Source organism: Micromesistius poutassou, assembly GCF_964030765.1.
Source record: "Micromesistius poutassou genome assembly, chromosome: 10".
Classification (NCBI taxonomy): domain Eukaryota; kingdom Metazoa; phylum Chordata; class Actinopteri; order Gadiformes; family Gadidae; genus Micromesistius; species Micromesistius poutassou.
In genome coordinates, this window is record NC_140280.1 from 13,266,803 (window position 1) to 13,278,875 (window position 12,073).

General features: G+C 42.6%; 1 protein-coding gene across 1 annotated transcript in view; it reads right to left on the bottom strand.

Moving 5' to 3' along the window:
• specc1 (sperm antigen with calponin homology and coiled-coil domains 1) overlaps positions 1–12,028 on the bottom strand; it is a gene marked incomplete at its 3' end in the record, with an annotated part of 65,783 nt that extends 53,755 nt beyond the window's left edge. The window contains exon 1 of the mRNA XM_084473916.1: positions 11,992–12,028. The remainder of the gene's footprint in view (positions 1–11,991) is intronic.
• Positions 12,029–12,073: the final 45 nt, after the last annotated feature.

The window sequence follows — 12,073 nt, forward strand, 5'->3', positions numbered from 1 at the left end:
ATAAAAGATAAAGAGCCATTTGAGTCAAGTCATTTTTACCCTTTATGCACTTTAACTTTATGATCATTGGTCCAACAACGCTTAGTAGTAGACCTCATAACTGGCTAGTTTAGTCACTTTAAACACCCACAAAAATGACTAGGTAGTACTTCAGGCACCACCACGTTGCCTGGAGCTAATGGAGATGGGACAGGTCAACGCTTCAAAACCACTGGTAGTACAACCAGAAGTTAGACTGATAGGGGCAGTTGTGTGTGAACACGTTAAAACAGAAGCTGATAGTCAAAGCACTGGATACACTGTTAACAGGAAGTGGATGCATTAAGACTTGTAAATATGTGCAGTGTCCTCCAGGAGGTGATCTACTTTAGTGGGAGGGCAGCCAGTATCTGATGGAAAGAGCACTGAGAGAGAGAACGAGAGCGAACGAGAGAGCGAGAGTGCAGGAAGCGGGACGTGCCGGCGCTGGGCCCATAACGAGCAGCCCACAAGGTCCCTGGAGGCCGACAGACTCATTGATTCAAAAAGCAGAGGTAACGCTGGGGTTACAGTGTCTTCAGCCACATGCCGTGTGAAAAAGGAAGCCCTGTTAACGGGGCTGTAGTCTCCTTACAGGCAGTAAATGGGGACAGCTCTGGTCCCCTGGCTGGATGTTTTGGTCACCCGCCCTCCTCCTGACTGCTCGTTTAAAGCTGTACAACTAATATCCTGTCCCCTTTACATTCTGTAAAAAGTTAAAAAGGAACACATGACACCAAGCTACATGGTTGCCTAGAAGCACTTAAAAACAGTGACAGCTTATGTTTGAGGGCTAACGAAGCCCCTTTATAATAAAGAACATACGCCTAATCATTACTGTGTGTGTGTGTGTGTGTGTGTGTGTGTGTGTGTGTGTGTGTGTGTGTGTGTGTGTGTGTGTGTGTGTGTGTGTGTGTGTGTGTGTACGTGTGCATCTGGTGTCCACTGGCACCGCATATGCTGAAGGCCGGATCCTGTGACCGTCACCTGGCCCTGCTTCTAGTCTACTCCTGTACTGCTCGTTCAAGCTTCTCATTCACTCATCCCAGATCCCTTCATACTGAGACTCCTTTGTCTACAGAGATTGTTGATACACTTCAATATTTGTTTTGGTATTTCTTTTGCTGTGTCCATAAGTGTTGACTTAGAAATAGCCTACGCTCGCTGGGAGGATGCATTTATTGGAGTTGACAGCTTTGTTTACTCACTGCATAAAACAGTAAGTAAATAAAGGCGGGTCGATTATCTGCCACATCGTTTTCTTCAACTTATTTTTTGCTTCACAACGTTATGTCCTCACAGGGAATACTGGTAGTATCGATTTTTTGTATTTCCAAGATATGAGTAGCAAGGGTAAAGGCATCTTTAAGATTAAAATAGCATGTGAAAACCAAAGTCACAAGAACAGCAATTTGCTGACGCATCAAAGCTGTTTTTTTTGCAGAGAGATGACCTGTTCTGTTCATCTGCAGCTAGAAGCTTTTCTCTGGAGTGCAGCACTGCTCCATTTTAGGCCCCTTCACAACGTCCTACTTAGAAAAACCCGAAAGTCGTAGACAGGAAGAGAGCCTTTTCGACTCAACGAGCATGCACATGCAGAAATGAAAGAGACACCGCTAGTGGCACTGGCATCCTATTATCATTTCTCACTGTGGCAGGAATCACATCCATGTACAGTTAAACGCTGTTCACCATGTACGGTTAAATGTCAAGTAATGAAACTGAATGAGTCTTTAAAAAAATAAAAAAACACAACTTAAAAGTCGGAACTTGCCCTGTAAGTTAGAAAGCTGTAGGTACCGCAACCCAAACTATTGGCTTGTTCGCCGGTATAATTACATTGGTGCTTTTTAAAGCAGAGCAGTGGAGTGAACGACTCAGAGATCTAAGTGGCTGGTGAAACTAAGCCGCCAAGAAGTGACATGGAGGATGCCAGGTCTCTGAGGATCAACCGACATTAGGCTCATCAGTTTGGGCCCAAATCAAGCAAATCACTCTAATAATCTAATCTATGAACCCATTGAGAAGATAATGTGACGCAACACACGGTGAAACTTATTAGTCCGTTCAGACTCACTATGGCAATTTACCATTGCCATAGTCTTATTTAATTTAATATAACTAGTTTGTGTTGTGATGGCTAGGCTTCCTACAACATAACTTGGATGAACATTATGTAGCAAGCAACTTACTCTCCCCTCTCTGAGAGGTGGAGGTAGAAAACAAACTACCCCCCTAGAGAAAACACGAAATGCAGCCAAAATTACGTAATATGTTATTTACCCCGAAAATAAAACACTGGAAAACGCCTTAAAAAAGAAGCACTTTCCAAGTCAAAATAAAGAGCTCCAAATTACAATGTTGAGGTTTGACATGCACTAAAACACAAAACCGAAGAAAGACATTGAGCCCAAAACTAAAATAACCACCAGCCACTACCACTACAAAGTCCAGAGCAAGCACAGCTTTCCCTCCACAGGCTTTTGTTGCACTGCCCATCCGGGCTCACCATGGCCACCACAAATAAGTTAGGATCAGCAGCATACTGTACAGCTTTCAGCAACTCCTACCTATTGGCCGACCTTATCTTGGCTGGTACACTGATACCATCAACAGTTCTGTCTCTGTATGCAAATCACAGAAGAGGAGAGGAACTCACTGCCTGGCTTCAACAGGAAACAAATTGATCATATCTCTAAAATATGTCCGATTTGTATAGCAGAACATGAGCATGGCTGGCTGTGGGACAGTCAAAATAATCAGGAAGTGGTGCAAATAGATGAGGCAATGCTCTACTTCCTTACCCATTTCAAGCCACATACAATGTGATGTTGTATGGCACTGCACTCTTGCTAATGCATTACAAATGACTCATCATGATTCACATTAGAACCAGATTCACACTCATTGCAAGTAAACAAAGTGTCACATAATTAATCATCATCGCCAATCGAATGCCTTGAAATAATCTATTATGATGTGTAAGAGATGAGCCTGGCTTGGAAGTGGCTTGACATTGAGAAGGTCTGCCTATTATCCATAATGACAGCTAGCCAATAGGAGCAGCCACGAGGTTGATTCAGCCACTAGGTTGCAGACCGAGGCTGAAAGAACCTGGTATGAATGCCATCATGCTTCATCATATCCTCTGATGTGTTCCTGTTGTGCTAAAACAATGGAACTACTCATAGGCCACTTCAATAGAAGACTATGTGAGCTCAGAGCACATAGAATAATACACTCAAATGTACTAACAGGATGCCAAAAGGAGATCAAAAAGCTAACCCTGGTGTATTTCATTTTCTAATTGCTGTAGGCATTGTAACCCATGGACTAAACGCATTTAACCTTCTTCATCACATGCAATAATTCAAGTTCATATTTCAAGTTCATATTTCAATCCAACCACTCTTGAGATACAAATGCTGCAGTCCAGAACTGCAGTGGAGATATTAGGCAGAGACCGTGAGAGACACAGAAGAAAACTCACGGGTTTGCAATCAGAGGTTTCCGAGTGTTTCAGCACTCACTGGTTGCCCCAGACGACATATAGATCTCCACCCATTAGCATTCAGAACAAGCCAGTGGAGGTCGTCTGTCAAACACAGTGAAGGGAGAACGGCCCAAGAACCAGCAACAGTTACCACTCTGTAGAGGAGGGTAAGATAATAGGAGTTGATTTGACTCTCTCTGTGACACCCACACACACACACACACACAAAGAGACAGAGGAAGAGAGTGAAAGGGCTTTAGCCATGCACAGGTTTCTTCCTCTATTCGCTGTTTTTCCAAGGTTTGTCTTAGCAGAAAGCCAAGAGGGAGCAGAAGAGTTGGGCTCTCGTTTGGTAGAAAGCTGGTGCACCAGGAGACACAGACTACAGACAAATGCTTTTTTTTATCCTAACATGAAATGGCTATTTTGGTTTGAATCAGGAGGTTCCTTGACTTTATGTGGCTTGTCATCTGATTGTGCCCTGAATCATGCATGTGTTGTGTGGTTTTGTGACAACACAATCGGTCCATTATATGCTGTCTGTTTAAAGCCTAGTCAGTATGAGGTAACGACCTGTGGTACTTCAACCACTTGTTTAAAACGGCCCCTGGCTGTATGTCTCAGACGAGGTGGAGATTAGTCCATGGCTTGGGGCAAGAGCCATGGATGTATCGGGATTGAGAGTTTAACTGTCTTGGCTGCTCCAATCTAAACAATAGCCTTCAATGCAGACAAAAGCACTCTTTGTCACACTAACTCTTTTCTCAACACGCGGGTGGAAAATCTGTGGAATCGGCCTTTCGCTTTCTGCACTTCCCAACTGTTTTAATTTGTATCCCACAGCGTTCAGCATGCCAGGGACATGAGTGAGTGGGCAGAGAGGCACACTGCTCTCGGGGCTCACATCAAACCGGCATTGGTTTGGACTGAACGGTGAACCAATAACTTTACCCTGACCACACCCCGCCACCACCACAAAAGTAGAAAAAATAAACTGCAAATACTACACAGGAAGTATGCGAGAGATTTGTGTGGGGCGGGCCTGGCACCCGACACTTATGTTCTTATGTTTCAATTAGCTTTGCTGGGCCAGCTGTGCCCACCTGAATGCCCAATGGTTATTGCTGGACTTCAGACTAGCAGCATGGCTTGCCATACAAACCTATAATGATAATCATATAATGAGAGCCACAGCATCATCCAATGCATAGCCCAAATGTATGTCATATAATTGTGACTGGCCTCAACCCTGTGTTTCTAAATAAAATAAATAATAGTAATTTGCCGATTTCTTTCAAATGAACACTGATACTGTGTTCAGATGCTACTTGAGGCGAGAGGAAACAGAAGACCTTTGGGTCAGTCTCCGGTCAGGCATTAATAAATAATGGACAGCCATAAAGATTAGTGGATATCAGAAGCAGGGGAGGAGATACATAATGCTGGACCAGACTGGTTGGTTCGATACTGTAATCCTTAGGGGCGAAACACTAACATGGAAGGCAAACACATGGGACATCTTAAGTGTTTCCTCCTCCCTCCCCTCCCCCATCTCCTCCTCCTCCTCCTCCGCCACAGGAAGCAGCACTGAGTCAGAGTCTCCACAAGCATAGAAGTAAAAATAAAGTGTAAAGACAGGGATTCAAACCAAATGTGACAGATAATGAGACTAGCCCGTCTTATTCTGCCATTCCTATGATTCTAAAAAATAGATTATTTGTCAGTTGGGTCAAATGTAACATTTGTGTTGGAAATATATTGAAATGTGTCCAATACTATTATTTAATTATCAATAATAGAGCCAATCCTGTTGCCTAGGAAACACTTACTGCCATGGCAACATTAACAGCTTTCTTTCAGTAATAACGATTACCAAGGTGAGCATGGGTGACAAAAACATTCAATAATATAATGCAGTTTTCCATTCATACAAAACACATCCAAATTTCTCAAATTACCTGGGGGTGGGCATTGGCAAGAATCTGGTGCTAGGATACACATCACGAGGGTCACAATTCAATATATTGTGCTATATATATTGCTATATATATATTATTCTTTTGCAAAGAGTTGTATTGCAAAAAATGTTAGATTAAGTTAACAAATCTCAATGCTGAAGGTAGTTTTAGGTAGCGTTTTTGTGCAAGATGGAGAATTGTAACATGCTCCATCTTTGATGGACGTCCCGTTTCTTCTTCTGCTGTTGATAGGCTTACTCACGATCTCAACACTGTTGGAGTACAAAGTGCAGACAGATACAATTACTGGACATAGGTCCCGCAAATTAAGCCAGCCATGTCAAATGTAAACCACGTGTAACTATTAAATTGTAACATGCGCCATGAATCAATCAATACTATTTTAGTTTATCGATTTTTCTACCGAACCCTATAAACTGATTATAATTGGAAATATTATGTTTCTAACTACCTACCCTGCTTCCTTATAGTACTCATTGCTCATTTTCAGAGTCGTCCACAATGCTAGGCAGAACCATTGCCATGGCTAGCGAGTTAGCCACCTGTTTTGTGGGAGTGGCTTTGGAGGAAGGACTAAAAGGCCGGGTTGGGATTTTTTCGGTTTGATAAGTCACTATCGTCGAATGAGGTAACCCAATGGTGATTGAGTCTACGGCCCACTGACGAAAGCCCTCACATTTACAGAATGTTACGAACTGGGCGCCGGTGGGGACCTGACTGGGAAAAAGTTAAGAAAAACGCTTGGTTAATGACATGTTTTCCATCAATAGTGGTTGTTCTACCATAGAAGGTTGGTGGAGCTAATGCTACAGACAAGCTCTTCTAATAACTGGTGGGTGAAGCAGCGTACCTTTTTTTTTCTGGTCTCTGCTAGCGTTGCCGGTAAACCAACTGCTCATTGACTGACGTCACAAAGGCAAAACTCTTTGGATAACTGGGAAGTATGGGCCAAATACACACCTGCAATACCACTTATAGGTGTGGATAAAGAGAATAAAACAGAAATCGTCAAGATAACAACTTCACACATAAGACAATGTGTGCATATTTAATGAAATAAATATTAGGCAAAATAACTGAAACAGCCCAAAGCAAATTCTATCTTGTTGAAAAAAGGGCAACTTCTACCAAAATAATGGTGAGGGGTGAACAGAGACTGATTTTCCTCAGTCCAGGAAATAAAATGCTGACACACAAACATGGTATTGCAATTAACCTCTTTATGGGAATTGAGGTTTGACTAAAACTAGCTCTAAAGAAAACACTGTTGTGGTAAGCTAATAAATATGAAAGCCAGGCAGGGTTACTGCCAATTAGCTTTAACAATTACATAAAAGACAACCTCTATTGTAATTAATGTTTGTTCTGCTGACGAGGACAATGGGAGCTCGACAGTTGTACATGACAGTTGGGAGAGGCGACTGCATATCATGGCAGCCATAGGTTACTATAGAAACATAGCAGTTAATAATATAATTAACCTGCTAATCTAGGAATCCATTTTGTTCCACTTTACGATTAGCCTACAAAACTCAGCCAAATGTTGGCTCTTTTAACCACGTCTCTTGGTTCTCTGAAAGTTTATCAGACCAATATCAGATACCATTAACAGTGAGTTCATTATATTATCCCTAATAGGTGTCAAATCCCCAAGAAATATTGTTATAGATACACAGGGTGGAAGCTAATTGTTTTTACAGTGCTAAAATAGCATATCATTTCCCTTTTACTTCTCAAAAGTCCCAACAGCACAAACAAAGTAGCCCATTCCTCAGTATTGTTAAACACAAGAAACATAAAGCCAGAATGTGTTAATGTATGCGTTAAACATTTAATGTGTCGGTATGACCACGTCAGCAGCTCTCACGCATCTGTGCAGCATCTGGACGTAGGGAAGTGATGTGGTGTGCAAACTCTTTAGCTGGATGTAAGTACAAGAGGAAGTGGGGAGGATTAGGCTATGAGCACCATGCAGAGAGAAAGGCTTTGCTCTGCCTCTGTGTTCCCCTTCACACTGGGAGGACATGAAACCAGTACGCACCAGGACACTGATCCCCACAGAGGACACAGTGGCAGTTAAAAGGAGGAACGTTGCGGCCAGGCAGTGTGCTGCACTTAAAATGTATTCACTTACTTGTGAGGAAACTTTTGCCTTTCTTTTTTGCCTTTCGGTTTGGGTCTTGTTCTATTTAATAAAATGGGTGGCAGGGTCTGCTGTGTTACCTGCTTTAATATCTGTTTTGGCAAAAGCCTGGAAATGATACAGATAAACATACTGGAAGCGGTTGGTGGCAAAAATCCCTACTTCAAATCAGGTTTTAGCAGGAATCTGAATATTTCCAGACATATATTAATGTCACACATGAATCGTACTCTGTGATGGGTAGATACGTGGATCCGTTTTAGCATTGAAAAGCTCTCTCCTGAGTGCCTGTGGTCTGTTGTGAATTATGCAGCTCCACACAGCATAACTACCGCACAGCACCCGAATATGAAAGAGCTCCCAGACGAGAGCGTCAGCATAAATCCGCACCCAACACAGCGAGTCAAAATGCGCTGAGTCAAGTGATGGCCTATATCAGGTCAATAGCAGTTTGGATTCACTTTAGGCCTTCCCATCGGGAACCTGTACACCCCTAATAACAGGTGGAAACACCACAAGGATTTATAGGGCCATTTCAAAAGGTATAAGTCATTTTTTTAGACACGGGAAATTGATGATGGTGGTATTTGGTGGGATTAGGCTTCTTGCCCAGGGATGCCTACAGGTAGACTTTGGTTTTGAATCCAGAATCTTCCGGCTGGGAGTCAAGCTCCCCCAACCACTAAAATATCAGCTGACTATATTCATACTCCACTGCTTTTCCTGGATCAACATTAAGGAAGTGAAAGCCGCAGCATCTATATTTAATATGTTTAAGGCCTACAACGTATCCTTCTCAGAGACAAGCTCCCATGTGGGCTCAGCTTCCTGTTTTATCAGTGTCAAAGTTCACCACTGATAAACATTCACAAGTCATAGTCATGGCCTAGGGGACTTCACATGGGCCCTGCCCCTCTCTCTCTCTGTCTATGAGAGTGTCTGCATGATTGTCTATGAGGGTATTCAGAATTCAACAATTACAATGTATGAACACTGTCTAATTTAAAAGGAGTGTTCTGTGACATTTGTGCACTTCACACAAAAGCTTCTGGAATGAGAGCTTTTTTGATGAGGCACTGTGGTGGGTGTTGTTGACTGTCTGGGTGAGAGACAGACAGAAAGGAAACACACAATGGTCATAGATCTATCAACTCTTGTTATATGCATGTATTTTCTGCCACTCCCACACGTGCAGACATCCTCATGTGAACTAGCTCGTCCAGTTCACCCCCGGTAGCACATGAGACTATCACCCAATTATAGATCAAGTACATGTTGCACATTTAATGTGGACCTGTGAACCCCTATAATTAAAGGCCTTGAAATATAAACCTGACTTAAATCTAAAACAATAATGACTGAGCCACGACTAATGTAAACACTCAAGCAAAGGTTGTGTAAGTGGGACATTAATGTTCACAGACACCACCCCTGCAGTGGCTTTGACAAAAATGACTCGGCCTAGATAGGCCATTTATAGAAATGGCAACATTCCCTTTAGTTAGTGAATGTGGGCGGGGTAATTCACAAGCACACCAGCTGTCACTGCGACATTTGATTAAATATTGTTGTGAGACTTCAAAACCTAACATTTGACCAATGATGTGTGTTAGAGAAATGAAATTGGACTGGTAACGGTTTTTATTTCAGTGCTGATTCAAGATTCTGTCATTCATCTGAAGTGTTAAAAGTGAATGTACTGTGCTACATACCTGTCCATACATACATACATACTGTGCTACATTCGTGTTATATTAAGAATCATGTAACACGAATTGGACCTGGAGATAGCCAAGGAAGAGCCTTTCCCTTTCGTCAGGAACAAAGGTGCCACCGCTCTGTCGACTGCTCCTTCCTCATTCTTAATTTTCCTTATCTATGTAATTAGGGGCTCCTTCTGCGGCCCAACGGACATGCCAGACCACTGCAGTCCTAGCCAGACCTCCACTTTTAAGGAGATAACAGCTTTATAACAGCTCTCTTCTACTTCTTTCACTAGACAGAACTGTGTAGAGTCGACAGGCAGGCAGGCAAGCAGGCAGACAGACAGACAGACAGACTCCTATGTCATTTCTTGTCGTCTGTCATACGATCATACCTATGAAGACTAGCGTGATATCCTCCAGCTCATGATAAGAGTTAGAAAACCACTCTCACTAGAGGAAAGGGATGGATGTAGGACACACACAGCCTCCTAGTCCTGTTGACATGAGCGACCTATGTTGTCCTGAAATGATGACGCAGCATATTTATATGCTTTAAGAAACTACAAATTCATGCTGCGTAGACGTATAAAAGTCACATTGCAAAAGTTATTTTATTCACAATTTAAATAGAATACCCAATGCTCAGTGGGAGAAAAACTTTCTGTGTATTCGTGCCTCGCTATTAATCAATACGACTTCAAGATCAATTCTGATGATGACTAAATGTGAGAGGACCAATGAAAGAACCTGGAGGTGGACACACTCCTGCAGCCTTATGAGGACACAGAGGAGAGGACCAATGAAAGAACCTGAAGGTGGACACACTCCTGCAGCCTTATGAGGACAGAGGGGAGGACCAATGAAAGAACCTGGAGGTGGACACACTCCTGCAGCCTTATGAGGACACAGAGCAGAGGACCAATGATAGGACATGGAGGTGGACACACTACTGCAGCCTTACGAGGACACAGAGGAGAGGACCAATGAAAGGACATGGAGGTGGACACACTACTGCAGCCTTACGAGGACACTATAACAGTACAAGTTTAGGAAAAGTTATGGACCAGGAAATTACACTGCTGCTGTTGCTGCTGTCACCTCCCGAGGGCATACAAGGGAACAGAATGCAAAGGTGCATATGCCCTGCCTTCAATGACATATACAGTGCTATAAAAAACCCACAACGTTTTTATGAGAAAGAATAACAACAGGAGCCAAATTTCGTCACACAATACCTTGTTGTTTTATCCTACCTGCTTTCCTGTCTTCACTAGCAAAATACAATTGGCAAACAACAAGATAAAATAATGGCTGTCATGGCTATTTTCAAGATTGTGAATAATAATGATAAGAATTAGCCTACTGCAGTAGCCTAATTTTGAATGGCTGACCATACTTCAGACACCATCTGCATGTGCGTTTCATTTTGTCTGGGACAGCCAGTTCTCAACTCAGCTCAGAATATCAGCCAACAAAAAAATTCTAGAGCCGTTTCCATCTGGTATAGGCTTGCTTGTCATGAAAAAAATCAGGTAATGTTATTACCTAAAACTTTCAAAGTTGTGGTAGCTAAGAGAAGGTCAAATTGCACACCAGGTTATGACTAAAAAATGACAAAAACTGAACGAAACCGTTCATTTTGTCATTCTTCGCCTCACAAATAGGATACAGCAGATCCAGGCAAAATTGGTGATGTTTAAAGCACCACAAAATGAAAGATATTTAATTAGCAGCAATTTAAGATCAATACATGTAGTCAATGTACCATCTGTATCTTATTCAAATAGAGTTTGTAACTGATTGCTACGAGATTATTGTAGGACCCGAACATACGGGACTACAAGTGTTTAAAGTTTCACGTAGGACCCGTCAATAAATGCCTGTCTTTTGATGCAGTGCATTCGAAACTAGCAATATGAAATGCCAATTTAAAAACAAAACGCACAATTATTTGGGACCATCTTTGGATGCATATACTTCGTGAGTCTACCAGTATTGTGTCAAGTAGCTGTTCAAAGAGCCTAGTGTAAATGAGCTCAGTATATGGAAAGAGGGAAAGGCAGCTACGCGATCATCCACTCAAGTTTAGCAGTTGGACAGTAACAACAGTAACGCATGGCAATTCACCACGAACACACATTGGTTTTCTAATGATGTTACAATGCACCATTCCGCCACAGACGGTGTATTGATATAGGTGCACCATAAATCCTTAATGTGGATGCGTCGTGCCTGCCGAAGCTCTCCACGCACTGGACTTCCTAGAGAAGCGGTAGCCGCGGACCTCCATGCATCATTCAACGCACTCAACCTGACCGAGGCACACGACTGTAAATAAAAACAACAACAACGCTCAGCCTTGAATTAAGTATAGCCAATGGAATTGGACGTACGTTAAGGGTGACTTACACGGTCATTTGCCTAAAGTTGCCAAACCTTTCGGTTAATGCCATAGGCAGAGGAGTCATCAGTCTGGTAGAGATAGCCAAGCCATCACGGGCAAAAAACGACTCTCTGACATCTTCTCTGAATTTGACACACCGACATGCTTGCGAGCGCAGAATATTCACTTGTCGCTCTGTCAAATTAATTATATATTTCACCGTAGGAACTAAAAGTAGGCCGGGGATAAAAGTTTGTTCTGCACCTTACCTTTTCGATATTGCGGCGCCTCTGCTGTTGCTACTGGATGCTCGCGCCTGTCGCGTGTCATACAAGTATCGGCTGATTACGG